This window comes from Ambystoma mexicanum, chromosome 1p, assembly GCF_040938575.1.
Source record: "Ambystoma mexicanum isolate Mex_15411 chromosome 1p, UKY_AmexF1_1, whole genome shotgun sequence".
Lineage (NCBI taxonomy): Eukaryota > Metazoa > Chordata > Amphibia > Caudata > Ambystomatidae > Ambystoma > Ambystoma mexicanum.
Genome location: NC_090921.1, coordinates 166,685,378 through 166,699,862, shown reverse-complemented (window position 1 = coordinate 166,699,862; position 14,485 = coordinate 166,685,378). Strand labels below are relative to the sequence as shown.

Here is a 14,485-nt window from a genome sequence, read left to right as displayed (position 1 = left end):
AATGAGTTACTGTGAAATAGCGCCAGTCACAATAGCAGGCAGGATAAGGAGACATCGGTGAAGCAGATAAGCACAGCGGGCTATGGTTGGAAAGCTGCACGCGTGCTACAAGTCACTTATCAGGGAAGACACAGAGGCGGCCTACGAGCAGATGATAAGTAAATGGCGTTAGTGTAATAAAATGCAGTCCATATTTCTTTGCGTAGAGTGAGGGCAGTTACTGCAGACCCTCCTTAGGGTAGGCAGGAAGGGCGGGCGTGGGAACAGGCAGATGGAATCACCCGATATAGATAGGGACTTGGTGAGCACAAGGGGTGACAACAAAGTCCAAGCAATGGATGACTGAGGCAGGGATGAGTATGAACTGGTACAGTGGTGCTGTGGATAGGTCCGAAAAGTACTTACAGAGAGCCAGGCAGCTCAGCTCCTTACTGTCCGACGCTGACAGGCGCAGACAGGCCCTTTGGCTACTGCCTCTCGGTGAGCTGGAGGGCGGGTGATCGATGGAAGCAGCCAATCACAGGCTGCAGGCGCTGCTGGGCTCAGAGAGGCTCTGGGGGATGATCTGGCCAGCGGCCATTAAACATGTTGGGCCCAATGGCGGCCAATGAGGCAGTTGGGCAAATCGGTGGTGGTCGGTGCCCTATTTGAAAAATGGGCAATTTCGGGGCGTGTGTGAAGTAACTGGTCATCAACGCGCCCCTGCGTGCTTCGCAGGATGGAGAGCTCATCCTTCAAGGTGAGATTGCTGAGAGGGCGCTTGAGAGGTGATTAGTGGGGACGACAGTGGGGGTGCTATAACTTGAATCCACAAGTGGCTAAATCTATCCCTCCACTTGTAGGAGAATATTTCTACGGGCAAAGCAGACAAGATTAGGAGGGCAGATCCAGTCAGTCATCGCTGCACTACGCATCACGTGGGTGGAGGCAGCAGCAGTCCGGGTCCGACCGACGCCCCTTTGGGAGCCAGGTGAGCGTAACAGTGTCAGAAATGTCTAGCGGTGTGGAGTCCCTTTCTTGAATATGTACAGGACAGGGAAGGACAACTTCATAAACCCAAACTACTCAAGAATACGCATGTGACTTGATCCTAGTGGAACGCCATCACGTGATACTGAACAATAGATTTCAAACCTGGAGCATCAAGGTTGAAGCCATACAGATAGAGATTGGTTGGGGTTTTGTTGTGCCAACGTCTTCGGCCCTGCGTCCAATTCAACTTGCAATGTCTCTGTGTCACGTGTTTGTGAAGAACTTCGGCAGCAAAATCCCCTCCCCCATGTTTTTATTGCAAAAGAGTGTATTTTCTTCACAGGAAAACTGTGCCACAATTATTAATTTGTTTTAAAGTCTTTATAGTTTTTTGCTAAACAAATGGTTCTATCTCCCAAAGGAGAGTAGGCCCTTTTGATTACACGTGTTTCTGCACTTCGTGTGCCTTTTTCAAATCGGGGCAAATAATCACATTTGGACATGTTCACTTCATGTACACATTCAATCAAAGCAATATACAAATGAGCAAAAGGAAAAACTAATTGTTATAGACAGACATTGAGGAGGGGTGGTAGAGTGGGTAAGTAGGGTTAAAAGAAAAGACAAAAAGATAAAAAAAATGTTTTAGAAAGAACCATTAGTACATATGGTATTGATAGTTCATTAGTCATGTTCTCATCATAGCTTTCATATTTGTTATTATACATACCTTTTGTTTAATCCATTCACCATAGCTTACTTTAGTAAATCTAATAAGCAGTTTATCTGTGTTTATTGTTGATTCCTAGAACTTCCCATTCCTAGAACCATGTTGCGACAACAGAAAGTCCAGTTCCCACAAAATCTTAAGACTAGGTCTTACCATATGTTTCATCCCTTAGTTCATCCTTGTTAGTGCTTTCAAATGGTCCAAATGTTTCTCGGGTTCAAATCTCAGCTGTAATATATGTTTGGCTATAGTCATCCATTCTGCACGTTGCGGTCAGCTACTGCACCTACAATCATACTTGGAACCCCCAGGGGATTATTTCCTGCTATTTCTATTGCTAATAGAGTTTGTAGATATGTTGGGTTTATCCCCCTGATTGTATTGTTATAATTTAATGCTGTCATAATTTCTGCATTCATATTTTGTTTATTACTACTTGTGACATCTCGAAAATAAAGTGGGGGAAAAAATTACCCGCTGGTTAATATTGCTCATAGAGTTCATCATATTCGTCATGCATTCTGTTCCTGTTGTGTTTATAGATCGCAAAAGCATTTATCTAGTAATTGTACGTCTACTCTCCTTTGGGAGATACAACCATTTGTTTATCAAAAAACTATAAATACTTATAGAACCTCATGTTTGCAGAAACTGTGTGAAATAATGTTGGATAAAATACCTGTACGAACTGAAATGTCAATTGTTGATATAATACTGTTGTTAACATGACTGTAATTTGCAAGCATGAATGAAAAATAAAAGCTTTAAAAATGTTTTTAAAAAGCCTAAAAAGATTTCAAATGGCAAACACCAAACGCAAAGATTTAAAACAAACCATGTGAAAAGGCTGGGAAAAATACATTATTTAAAAGTCGCCAAAAGATTGAAACAATGTCAGAGACTTTGCCACATGCAAAGACTCAAAAGGAACCATGTGAACAGCTTGGGGGAAAAATCTCTGCAACAAATGGGTCAGAAATACTGGTTGGATTAAATAAACACCACATTAGTCTCAGAAGACATCATGCTCAGATCGTGAAGTTCTAGCTCAAATACATTTTTGAAGTGTGTACCTGGACTGGGCCACAGATTGGCGGTGAATACCACCACACCTGGATGCACATTGCACAAGGCTGATATAACACATGAGAGAGGGCTCTCAGTAACACAACGTATTTCCTTGAAAATTCTTGCTCTCACTCACAAATGGCTCTCGAAGCAAGCACCCAGCTACCTGGCCAATAGGTTCTCCATCCACAACTCTAACAGACCCCGTACAACTGCTCAGACTAACTGCCTAACCATACCGCGCTTCAACCTTCAGAGATCTGGCAGGACCAGATTCCCTGTAATGGCCGCCAAACTCTGGAACTCACGTCCTAATCCGCTAAGAGTGGAACCATCCTTCCAGAGATTCTAAAACATGGCCAAAACCTGGCTCTCTGTCCAAGACTCCCCCCGACCACTCGCTAGCCTCCATTCATGCGATAGCCGCCAGCCTCACCTTTATGTAAAATGTTACTGTTTATCCTGTACCTTAGGTGTATGTATATAGTTGTAACTTACTGTAATGCTCTGTCTACTTATACCATGCTGTAACCTAAGTGATGCGCCCAGTTGCCCTTGGGCCTGGTGTTGTTTATAAATAAAATAAATACAAATAAATACAAAATACAAATAAACCTTCAACATTTCTACTCAACAAATGGTACCTGCCTGCGTGACTGAGTCAAGTGCTTCACTGAATTTTTCTTGCTGGGACACAGGTGGTTAGGTTGACACAACGACGCTTGGAGCGATGCTGCTGCAATGAAAACAGTTAGTCAAGGATACATGGGTCTACCTGGTACTTCAAAATTAAGATTAGATGAGAAAGGGTTAAAACAAGCTCTTTGGTGTTAGGCCCAGGACCTAACGGTGGGAAACCAGGAGAGAGTACACAGTGCACTGTTAATGCAACTCCCACATGAGACGTGAAATTTCAGTACCGCTCCAAACTGGATATGAGAATGGAACAGCCTCAAAAATAGGTTTGATATTCCCGATTGTGACTCCTAACTATACCTTTAAAATTGCCCCACCATCACCCACAGCAAAATACAGTTGTTTGAAAAAAAGGTATTCTTACCGTTGTCAAGTCCTACTACAGATGTCAGGATTTTTGATGATGCCATAGCTGTTGGGGACTTTGCTGTCCAAGATGGGATGATAGAGCCAACTTGTGTTCTTTCAATTGAAAAAGTACAATAAAATATATTATAGACGTACCAGATTAACCGAACCAATATTTGCGCACTTTGCCAGTCAGGGCACATCCTCTCCCGCACACAAAAGGGACCTAGGGTGCAGGGTCCTACTGGGAAATCTCCAAAGTTCCATATAGGTCATTGCACCCCAGCTGGCAGACAGAACAGCGAGCACATACCTGAAAACATGACTCATACTCAGTCACAGAGACAAAAAATGATACAGCGAGAGAAAGAGCATCAGCTTGTAATATTTTACCCTTTCTATTCCCCGCCTAGAATGGTTGAGAAGTTCAGCCTGCTGGCATTCCAATCATTCATCTACATATCTTAAATAGAATCCGACACGGTAGTGCTTATCCCACCAAGCTTAACTTTCATTTAGCTTTTACTGCAATTCGGTGACAGTGCTGAAGTAGCAGCAGACTCTACCACAGCTGCCATGCCAGACATGTGGGCCCCCTGGCTGCAACATATGGTGCAACAGCAGGAAGATATACATGAATTCCACTTTTTAAATCACTTAAATGGCAGTGGTGCACCCAAAGTACTGGTGGTAATGCAGTGATTTTAGTACATTAAAGGATGCATAGAGTCGCTCTATAGTAGATGGCTACAGGGGTAGCTCAGCAGGTTCACGGACCGTTGCATATGCAGATGTATTGTTGTTGTTTCTTTTAATGTGTTTAAGGTTGAATTTAACCAAAACAATAAAAACAAAAAAAACATTTATTTATTTGATTTATTTGCATTTGCAGGGCGCACTACAGCCCAAAGGCATCGAGGCGCTGTTACATGTGGTTGTAAGTATGCGTGATTTAGTTTACATACATTGGTCTTTGGTTACATAAATAGTTGGTAGTTACAATAGTGGCGAAACAGTGAGAAGCTTACTTACAATATTGGCAGATAATAGATTTAGACAATTTTCAAGGACAGATATGCAAAAATTATTAATCAAATTACTTTTTGCAATTACTTATAAAAAAGGAAGTGCTATAAAATGTGTTTGGCCAAGGGATGGGTTGGGCTGGGCAATGGGTTGGGGTATTTCTGTCTCTGTATTGAAAACCAAAAGTTAGCACCCATGAACCCAGTTTAATTTCCTAATAACTGCTCTCAGCAAAATGGAAGCATTTATTTGTCATTAAGCAGTTTGATAAACATACCATCTTTATAAATATAACCTGTCATAAAACACAAAGCAAGGGGCACACAAATTACACAGTATTGGTGTGGTGCATCGACAAAAAAGAAAACATCTCAAAGAAAACTAGTGAGCGCAAGTTTCAGCAGCATTTTTGAGTTTGGAAATGACTTTTTTCCTATGAACGTGTAAAATGCACATGTGAACAACAATAATGTGTCCAGTATGAAGAATGCCTGCTTTCAACAGAGATCCTGACCCCCCCAGGCCACAGTGATGTTCATGGCCCATTGATTCCCGTGGTGTCCCTTTCATGCCATAAGCAAACAAACAGAATGAGCAAATAGAACCCGGAAATGTGCGAATGAGGGCTGAGGAAAAGAGAACCACAAAGATTAGGTTACCAATCCCCCAGCTTCCCGCTGCGAAGCTGGGGGCTTGGTAAAGCCTGGTCATGGCTGAGGAAGGCCGGGTCCCAAGATCTGGGGCCGTTGTTATATGATATCTGGCTCCCCCAGAGCAGATTTCTGGAGCCCAGCAATCTGCCACGGCGGAGCCGGATCTCCTACAACACCAGCAATGCGTGCTTCCATCCCCGCTCGCCTCCTCTCCCTGTGGCCCCCAAGGTGGATGCACAGAGGGAGAGGGGCGCAGGGGGACCAGCATCACAGTGATCCGGCCCCCCTGCTTGCCTCCTCTCCCCACTCGTTTGCCTTCGGGGGTCCACAGGGGAGAGGGACTGGGAAAGGCCTGAAACGCTTCCTTCGCGGCACCCCCTCCAACTGTGGTGTGGGGGGGCTGAGCCGAGAAGCGACATCCCTTCCCAGGCAAGAAGACGCAGGCGGCACTAGCAGGAAGCAACAACGCAGCCTGGACGCACAATCCAAATGCAGGAAAGCTCACGTCCAGGCTATGTTTATTTCCTGTTTCATGGCTACGCCCCATCATGTCGCACTGACTGTGCATGGGGGTGGGTAGGGCAGTGGCTCGTCATACAAAGTTAAGGGAGGCAAAAAAAAGTATTTTCTCTTTTCTCACCATTCTGGAACACGCGCCCCACAGATTGATCATGCACCCTCCTCCTTGGCTACCTTGCCTTCTCCTCCCTCCTCTTCTGCCCCCCCCGGCTCCTTCTACACTTCAGCAGGGTGTACCTCTAATTTGTACCCATCCCCGGAAGTATTTCAAGGGTTGCATCCTTCTCCACATTGCCATTCTCAACTCTCGCTCAGCCGTCAAACATTCCTGCCGTCTACTGGAAGAACTCAACCTGGATGTCATTGGTCTCACCGAGATATGGTTGACCACCAGCTCTGTCACAGGCTTTAACACTCTTCTCTCTGATGGCTACAAGATCCTTTGCGTGCCCCGATCCAACGTACCTGTGGGGGTGTAGACTTGATCTTCCCGGAGTGGATAACTACCTCTATCATTCCTATGCAGGCCTTTGAATGCCTTGTCTTCAGGCTCTCTCTCTCTCTCCTGGCCACTCTCCCACTATGGCTACTATCTACTGGCAAACTGGCCAGATCACGTCCTTCATCTCCGAGTGGGCAGACCTCTCCTCCTCCCCCACTGGCCTCGACCACTCAACTCCTCCTCCTTGGAGACTTCAACATCCACCTGGATGCTTCCTGTCCCTCCACTGGACTCTTTTGCAACCTCTGCGACTCTCTCTCTATTCTTCCCTCTGGCCCGACTCACTCTGCAGGGCACACTCTGGATGTTATGATCTCCTCAGACCTCCCCCTCTCTAACCCTCTCACTACTCTTCTCTCCTAGAGAGACCACTTTCTCCTCTCATCTCTCTCACTCTCTACCCCTCAGGCCGAGCCTACCCCCACACTGGCATCCACCTTCTTGGTCATCCGACCCATGTAGCGTGTGTCAGTTGAGGCTTTCGCCACCACTTTCTCTCCCCCTCCTGCACCTCTGGCTGACTCGCATCCTGACACAGCCCTTTCCATGCTCCACTCTGCTATCTCTGATACTCTGATACTCTTGATGTACTTGCCCCCGGCATGAGGAAGCCAAGTGCCACTCCTGGTACCCCTTAGACCTCGTCTCCCTTAAACGCAAGTGTAGGGTGACTGAGAAGAAACAATGGGCATCTTGTGCATCCTCTAAAAAACTGGCCTGCTGCCTGCTCCAAAGGCAATACTGACTCTCTGTCCTCACTAAGAAGAGAGCTCACATCCAAGCCGGCGTCTCTGCGGCACCTAACAACTCGGCCGAACTTTTTATAATCTGCAAGGAGCTGGCCAATCTTGCTGCAGTCTGTACTTCTCCTGTCCCCTCGCATACCGTCTGCACGGCCCTGGCTTCCCACTTCTTCTCAAAAACCCTGCACATCCTGTCCACCCTCTTGTCATCTCCTCCTTCTCCCTCCACTCTCTCCTCTACCTCCGGCCTCCCTGTGGCCACCTCTCCTCCTCCCTTCTCTGCCTTTCCTCTGTTCACCCCTGACAAGGTTTCTAGACAAGTCCGATCTATGAAAGTCTCGTCAAAACAGGTTCTCCCCTGTTCTTTCAAAACCAGCAAGGACCACATTGACGCCCTTGCTCCATTCTTGGCCGACTTCTGCAATCACTCTTTCCCCACTGGAAAGTTTCCTTCCCCCCTGAAGTGCTCTTTTGTGCACCCTCTTCTCAAGAAACCCTCAGCTGACCCCTCTTGCCCACCTAACTATCGCCTGATCTCCATCACACCTTTCCTTGGCCATCTCCCAGCTTAATCTTCACACTGAATCTGTTGGTTGTCTCCATGAATACCAGTGTGACTTCAGAGCAGCCAGAAACACGGAAACTGCTCTCCTGAACATCCGTGAAGACCTGCTCTCTAACCTTGATGCTAATCACCCCTCTGTCCTCATCTTACTTGATCTCTTTTCTGCCTTTGACATGGTCAACCATGGCATCCTGCTCAACCGGCTCTGTGATAACCTGGGTATCACTGATCAGGCTCTGTCCTGGCTGACTTCTTTCCTCTTGGACCGACCCTCCCAGGTACAATTTGGCCCCTTCCTCTCCTCAATCAATCTGTGGTGTTCCCCAGGGGTCTAACCTTTCTCCCTGGCTCTTTAACCAATACCTGGAATCTCTCGCCCACTGCATTGCTGCTCTCTGCTTCAACTTTTAGTGCTATGCGGATGACACTCAGATCGGTTTCAGGCTCCCCTCTGCCGCCTCTTCTCCCTCTCTCGTCCTGGATTGTCTGTCTTGAATCCAGGAGTGGTGTGCTGCCAATGATCTCTGACTTAATACGAGTAAGACTAAGATCCTCCTCATCGGCACATGTGCACGTTCCATTCCTGTCACTCTCTGGCCAGCCGCCCTTGGCCCTCTTCCTGCTCCCACCTGTGAGGCTAGGAAGTTCGGATCATCTTTGACTCCACACTCTCCTTCTCTCCTCACATCTCTGACGTCTCTAAGAAGTCAAACTACCAGCTGCACATTGTCAGAGGTATTCTTGCCTTCCTCACATTCCCCCCAGAAGCTCACTATCTCCCGAGCTCTGATTCTCTTGGTACCCCCTGCACTTGTGGTCTTATCTGTATCCCTACAGTCACCTCCCCTGCACTTACTAGACACTTGTTGTCTGCACTTCTGAACACCTGCACTTACCATCCATTTGCTGCACTACTTGTTGTTCCCTGTTCCTTTGTCCTGCACTTGTCCAACTTCCCACCACTCCCGGCGTTCACCTGTACTTACGCAATCTGAATGTCACTAGGTCTAGTAAGATCGTTGTTTTTGTCCTCAATCTGTTTCCCCCCTTTCCTTGGCACGCCTAGAAACACTTGTGTATAGGCGCATTATAAATGGCATATCATTGAAGACCTCTGCCTAAAGTAGGGCTATTTTTAAGGCGAAATACTCAATTGGTGTTATCTTGCTGGCAAGACTATGCAGGAATTTGTAATTTCACTGTATACTAGCATAGTATACATGAACATGCCGGCGCCTAGTCAGTGAGACAATGCAGAGAAATTAAGGAACCCTGTCCTATAAAGACAGACAACGTAAGAAACGCACTCAGGGGATAAAGAAAGACATCTTGTGGTACAAGCAGTCTCTGGTCAGCACAGCTCAATGCACTGCCTAGCAGCACTGAGCGGTAAAGTTAGGCACATCTCCCTGCAATGCTCAAATCAGAACCCCTCACCTCATAAAGGCAGTAAATTTACAGAAAGCATGCCAAGGGAACTTCATGCCGTCGTAGCAGTGCGGAAAAAGAAGCAAGCATGGGGCTCTGGTAAAAATGGGATAGTTTCCAACTTGGTGAGCTCATTGCTGTTTTAACAGTAAAAGCCGTGTTGCGCAGATAAAGGTGAAGAAAGATAGCGTATAATCCGACTTGCTGCTGCAAACCGAATCTGAAATTCCCTTGGCATGCACGGCACAGCAATAAATCACTTCGGTTCAGGAGCGTGGGGTGCCGGGGATGGGGATAATACCAGCCAAGAAGACACACATAGATCCGCTGTTGCCATACGAGCCTTCAGGTTTTTGGCCTCTTCTCCAGGCTTTTCGCTGCAGTTTCCGGGTCCCATCCAATCCTCCATCCGATTGGCTGCAAAGGACTGTCGCTGGTAGCCAATCGGGTGGAGGTGTGGACGGGACCAAAAAGAATGCAGACTGGAGCAAAGTAAACATTGAACACTGCTTTCAATCCGTGTCATTGAAAGCAGTATTACTGCATCATTTATTTTGCTTAAGCTTTCATTCTTTTTGGCCAGTTTGCCCAGGGATCAAGCCGAGGATACACGTGGGTGGACTCACTTTTTTCAGAGGGTGGACTCCGTCCCCCCCAGCTAAAGTGAGAACCATTGAAGGTCCTCTTTGAAATCATGAATTAAAGTCGACCTCATGGATTGAACCACAGCAGTCAGGTTTGCAGGCTTGACACCTCACCAGTGCACTAAATGAAAAACAACAAACAACTGATTTGAAATGTCTAATTTCAGTACTGCAAGTTCCAGGGAAAACCTTTGCATTGGTTCTTGGAGTTTAAAACATGCACACATGTTTGTGGTGTCCCACAGGTGGACCTCCTTACGCTGCCAGTCAGCACTCACACTCACTCAATGATGGGCCGACGCGGGAGCTGGGGTGCAACACCTCTTATCTTTATTCGTCTCAAACCCGAACTGCCGCTTGCGCGGGTAACCCCCCCCCTTCCCACCACGTGGGGCGCTGCCCACTAAACAGTGACAACAGAAAGAGGACTGTCCCTCTTATCAACTATGAGGTAACGACACCACACCCTCCCGTCACTAAACAATTAGTTACGCCCTCAATCTATTTCTTCGATGAGGCGATGAGGTTTCCTCCTTATTCTCTGCGGTCGAAAGTCCACTCCTGCCGAGGGCCCTGCCCATGGCTCAGGGGCCAGGTCATTTTCAGAGTCCTCCCTGTCTCCCTCATAGGGAGCGTCTCGCTGAGAGAGAGTGTCATTCATGCTTGTGTTATTTGCGTGCTGGATGCTAGGCATCCTCTTGAAGTGAGAGGAGTTTCTCGTTATGGACCGACGGTCCCCCTCCGCGGTGATGATTGATCCTTTTTTCTTGACAATGATGAGTGGCTCTTCATTGAAAGGAGCTACGTTTTTGCGCTGTTGAGGTTGCCGGACCACTACCAGGTACCCAGGTACCAGGTCGCTTCCCTTGGCCCTGCGAATGGTGTCAGCAGCCTGTTTCATGCTTTCTTTCATGACAGTGTCTCTCATCCTCATTTGAGCATCGTCCTCGTATTGGTCTTCATTGGCAGCCGCATGAGGTAGCCACGTTCTGATCATTCGTCCGAACATCACTTCTGATGGTGACTTCCCAGTGGTGCTATGAGGGGTGTTCCTGTAGTCTCGCATGAGTTGGTACAGCAATTTCTTGATGGTTTCTCCATTGTGTCGTGCGCTTGATGTTGCTCATGGACCTTTCTACTGTACCGTTTGCCTGAGGCCACAAAGGTGTTACTTTCCGGTGACGAAAACCCATGTATTCTGCGAATCTCTGGAAGTCTTGTCCCGTGAAGGGCGGTCCGTTGTCGGATTTAACTACTTTGGGTATACTGTAAATTGCAAACATTCGATCCAGTGCTGGGATGGTGTGATGTGCGGAGGTGGATGGAACTATCTGCAGGTCAGGATACCTTGAGTATTCGTCCACAGCTACCAAGATGTATTCACCCCCTTCCATAGGCCCAAAATGGTCGATGGCTATTTTTTCCATGCTCCTTCAGGTAGCGCAGTCATGTTTAGCGGTTCAGGGTCGTGTGTGATTTCATGATGGCACAGGTGGGACAGTTCTGGAGTAGTTCTTCCACGGCTGTGTCTAGTTGGGGAAACCAAAGTCTTTGTCTTAGCATCCTCTTTGTGGACACAATTCCCCTGTGTCCTTCGTGTGCTAGTTCTAGCACCTTATGTCGCAAGCTTCTCAGGATCACTATTTTTGTTCCTTTCAGTAGTAGTCCTTCCTCTGTCTTTGCGAGTTCTTTTTTTACAGCTAATAGGCATGTGATGTCTTGTTTGGTGCCATCATTCATTGCTTCACGGATTTGTTTTGCTTGCTTCCATCGTCCTGTTTCTAGGCATCGTAGGATGGTCTGTATTCCTTGGTCTGTGTTGGACTCCCTTGTTATTTGATCCATGTCCAGTCCTTGTGGTGTGCTGACGTGTATGACGTATCTTATATATTGGTCGGCAATGGATTGTTCCGGTCAGCTCTTCTCTCTTGGGTGACGGGAAAGGAAGTCCGCTGGGTTTTGTTCCTTCCTGGCCGGTGTATAATCGTGAATTGATAGTCTTGCAATCTAAGTGCCCACCTGGCTATTCTTGGCGGCATTTTTGCTTGCGGGTTTCCATAGATAAAGGTGAGTGCCTGGTGGTCTGTCACAACTATGAAAGGTTTTCCGTATAAGAAAAGATGAAAATGCTCGCAGGCCCAGACGACCGCCAGTCCTTCCTTCTCTGCTTGAGAGTAGGCTTGTTCAGTTTTAGAGAGGCTTCGACTGGCGTAGGATACTATGTGCTTCTCCCCTCCCTCTTTGTCGTCCAATTGCGTAAGAATGGCACCTAATCCTACGGGACTGGCATCAACGATGAGTTCTGTGGTCTTCTTGGGGTCAAAATATGCCATGTTTCGGGCGTCGGAGATGCCGTCTTTAATGATCTGAAATGCTTCTTGGCACTTGGGCGACCAGGCAAACTCATTGTTAAGTTTGGTGAGGGCTCTAAGAGTTTCGCTGATGGACGCAAAATCTCGTATGTATCTGGTGCAATAGCTGACAAGTCCTAAGAATGATCTGAGGTCTGAGGTCGTTGTGGGCGGTTCAGCTTCACGGAGTGCGCTAACTTTTTCGGGGTCTGGCGTCATGCCTCTCTCCGAAAATATGTGTCCAAAGAATCTGAGTGTCTTCTTGCGGAATTCACACTTCTCTTTGTTGAGTGTTAGCTGGGCTTCTTCTAGCGCCATGCAGACTCTCCTTAGCGTGTCGTCATGCTGTTCCTGAGTCTGACCGAAGACTAGGATGTCATCGCTGTAGTTCAAGCAGTTGGGCACGTGTTTGATGACATTGTGAATTTCTGCTTGAAAGATTTCTGCCGCTGAAGATACTCCAAAACTAAGTTGCTTGTAGCGGAATAAACCTAGATGAGTGGCAAAAGTTGTTATGTATCTGGAGTTCTTGCTGAGCTCCAGCTGATGGTAGCCTTTGTTTAGGTCCAATTTGGAGAATATGGTCGCTCCATTTAAGAGGTGCACCATGTCCGTTATTCGAGGAGCTTGATGTCGTTCTCTTAAGATAGCTTCATTGGGTCTCCTCATATCTACACATATCCGGATGTCGGAGGAGTCCCTCTTAGGCACATGGTTTGGTTAGGCTGCCATGGTGTGGGGCCTTCCGCTGGCTCAATGATGTCTGCTTCGAGTAGTTTGGTCAGTTCATTTTCAACTTGCTGTTGAATGTTAATGGGGATGCCCCTGTAATGTTGTGCCACTGGTGTGACGCGGGCGTCAATGTGAAGTTCAATTTGTTTGCCCTTCAGTTTCCCGAGGCCTTTGAACAGTGTTGGGAAGACTTGTTCGATGCTTGCCGTTGGATCTATGTATTTGTGCACCATGAGGCGGTATAATATGTGAATGAGTCCCATCTCTATGGCTGACCGATAGCTTAGGGTGCATCCGCTCTCAGTGGCGGCCTCTAGCACGTGCATGGGGATGTTTTCTCCCAGTCCTCTGGGTTTTCTCAAACGTGAGGAGAACCCGTGGCTTCGGTGGCGCTTGTCCACACACCACGAGCGCTTAGGATCTGAGGTGGCGGGCACGGCGGGGCACGTGTCCGCCTCGTCGCCAATGTGGTGTCCCACAGGTGGACCTCCTTACGCTGCCAGTCAGCACCACACTCACTCAATGATGGGGCCGACTCGGGAGCTGGGGTGCAACACCTCTTATCTTTATTTGTCTCAAACCCGAACTGCCGCTTGCGCGGTAACCCCACCCCTTCCTACCACGTGGGGCGCAGCCCACTAAACAGTGACAACAGAAAGAGGACTGTCCCTCTTATCAACTATGAGGTAAAGACACCACAATGTTAACGTTTTCCAAAAAACTATTAGAAGAAAATAATCTCTCCTGGTTTTGTGTGTGTATTGATTACATGGCAGGCGAATGACATTCCTCCTAAGCAATTTGGGTGTTTATGAATAGCCAATTGAATCAAATGTATTGCATCCACTGTAAACTGCAAACGTGTTCCTAATGACAGCCCCTACAACAACCCAGTTTACGTTTTTGACGTAGGCAAGTTGTGTGGGCGGAGTCTTGTGTGGCTGTGGGCGTGGCATACATCTCACGGTTTTTGATTTTCAAATTTAGGCAGGTATGGCTGTTGCTGCAACCAAAATAAAAATAGGAAGAAAAAAAACACCATGTTGTATAATTCCCACAATAAATGATAGGAGGCAGTGCAATTGCAAGTTGTGTCTTTTTTATTCTTCAGCGACGCTAAAGCAACTCTGCAACATACATGAAATGAATCAGTGATGGGCAACAGGCCCCTGAACTGAGATTCAGCTGGAATAAGTGTTCATAGTCTCCCTTGTGGCTTAGAGGCCTCTTCTTGGGAGGAGCGCCCAGGAGCGCGTCTTGCTCCGTGGCTTTCTCCCGCTGGAATCGAGCTTGGCGCGCAGGGCCCTCACTTCTGGCCGCGCACGAGATCTCTACACACCTCCCTCTGATAATGCAAAGGCAGTTAATTGCAAGGCATAGTCATTCTATCTCACCGGTCTTCTGTGTTCCCTTCGCGGACGATCGCCTCTCTCACTGCACCTGTCCTGCTGGACAGTTTCTTGCTCAACTGCGGGTGCATCCGCTTCAAACTCATTTCCTTCAACTTC

General features: G+C 47.4%; 1 long non-coding RNA gene across 1 annotated transcript in view; it reads right to left on the bottom strand.

Annotated features, from left to right (window-relative positions):
• Window positions 1–3,418: 3,418 nt before the first annotated feature.
• The window catches only part of LOC138567610 (uncharacterized), a 44,894-nt gene continuing 33,827 nt past the window's right edge, over window positions 3,419–14,485 (bottom strand). Inside the window, exons 2-3 of the long non-coding RNA XR_011302256.1 lie at window positions 3,831–3,928; window positions 3,419–3,506 (exon numbers count right to left, since the gene is read on the bottom strand). This is a non-coding gene — a long non-coding RNA (uncharacterized lncRNA). The remainder of the gene's footprint in view (window positions 3,507–3,830; window positions 3,929–14,485) is intronic.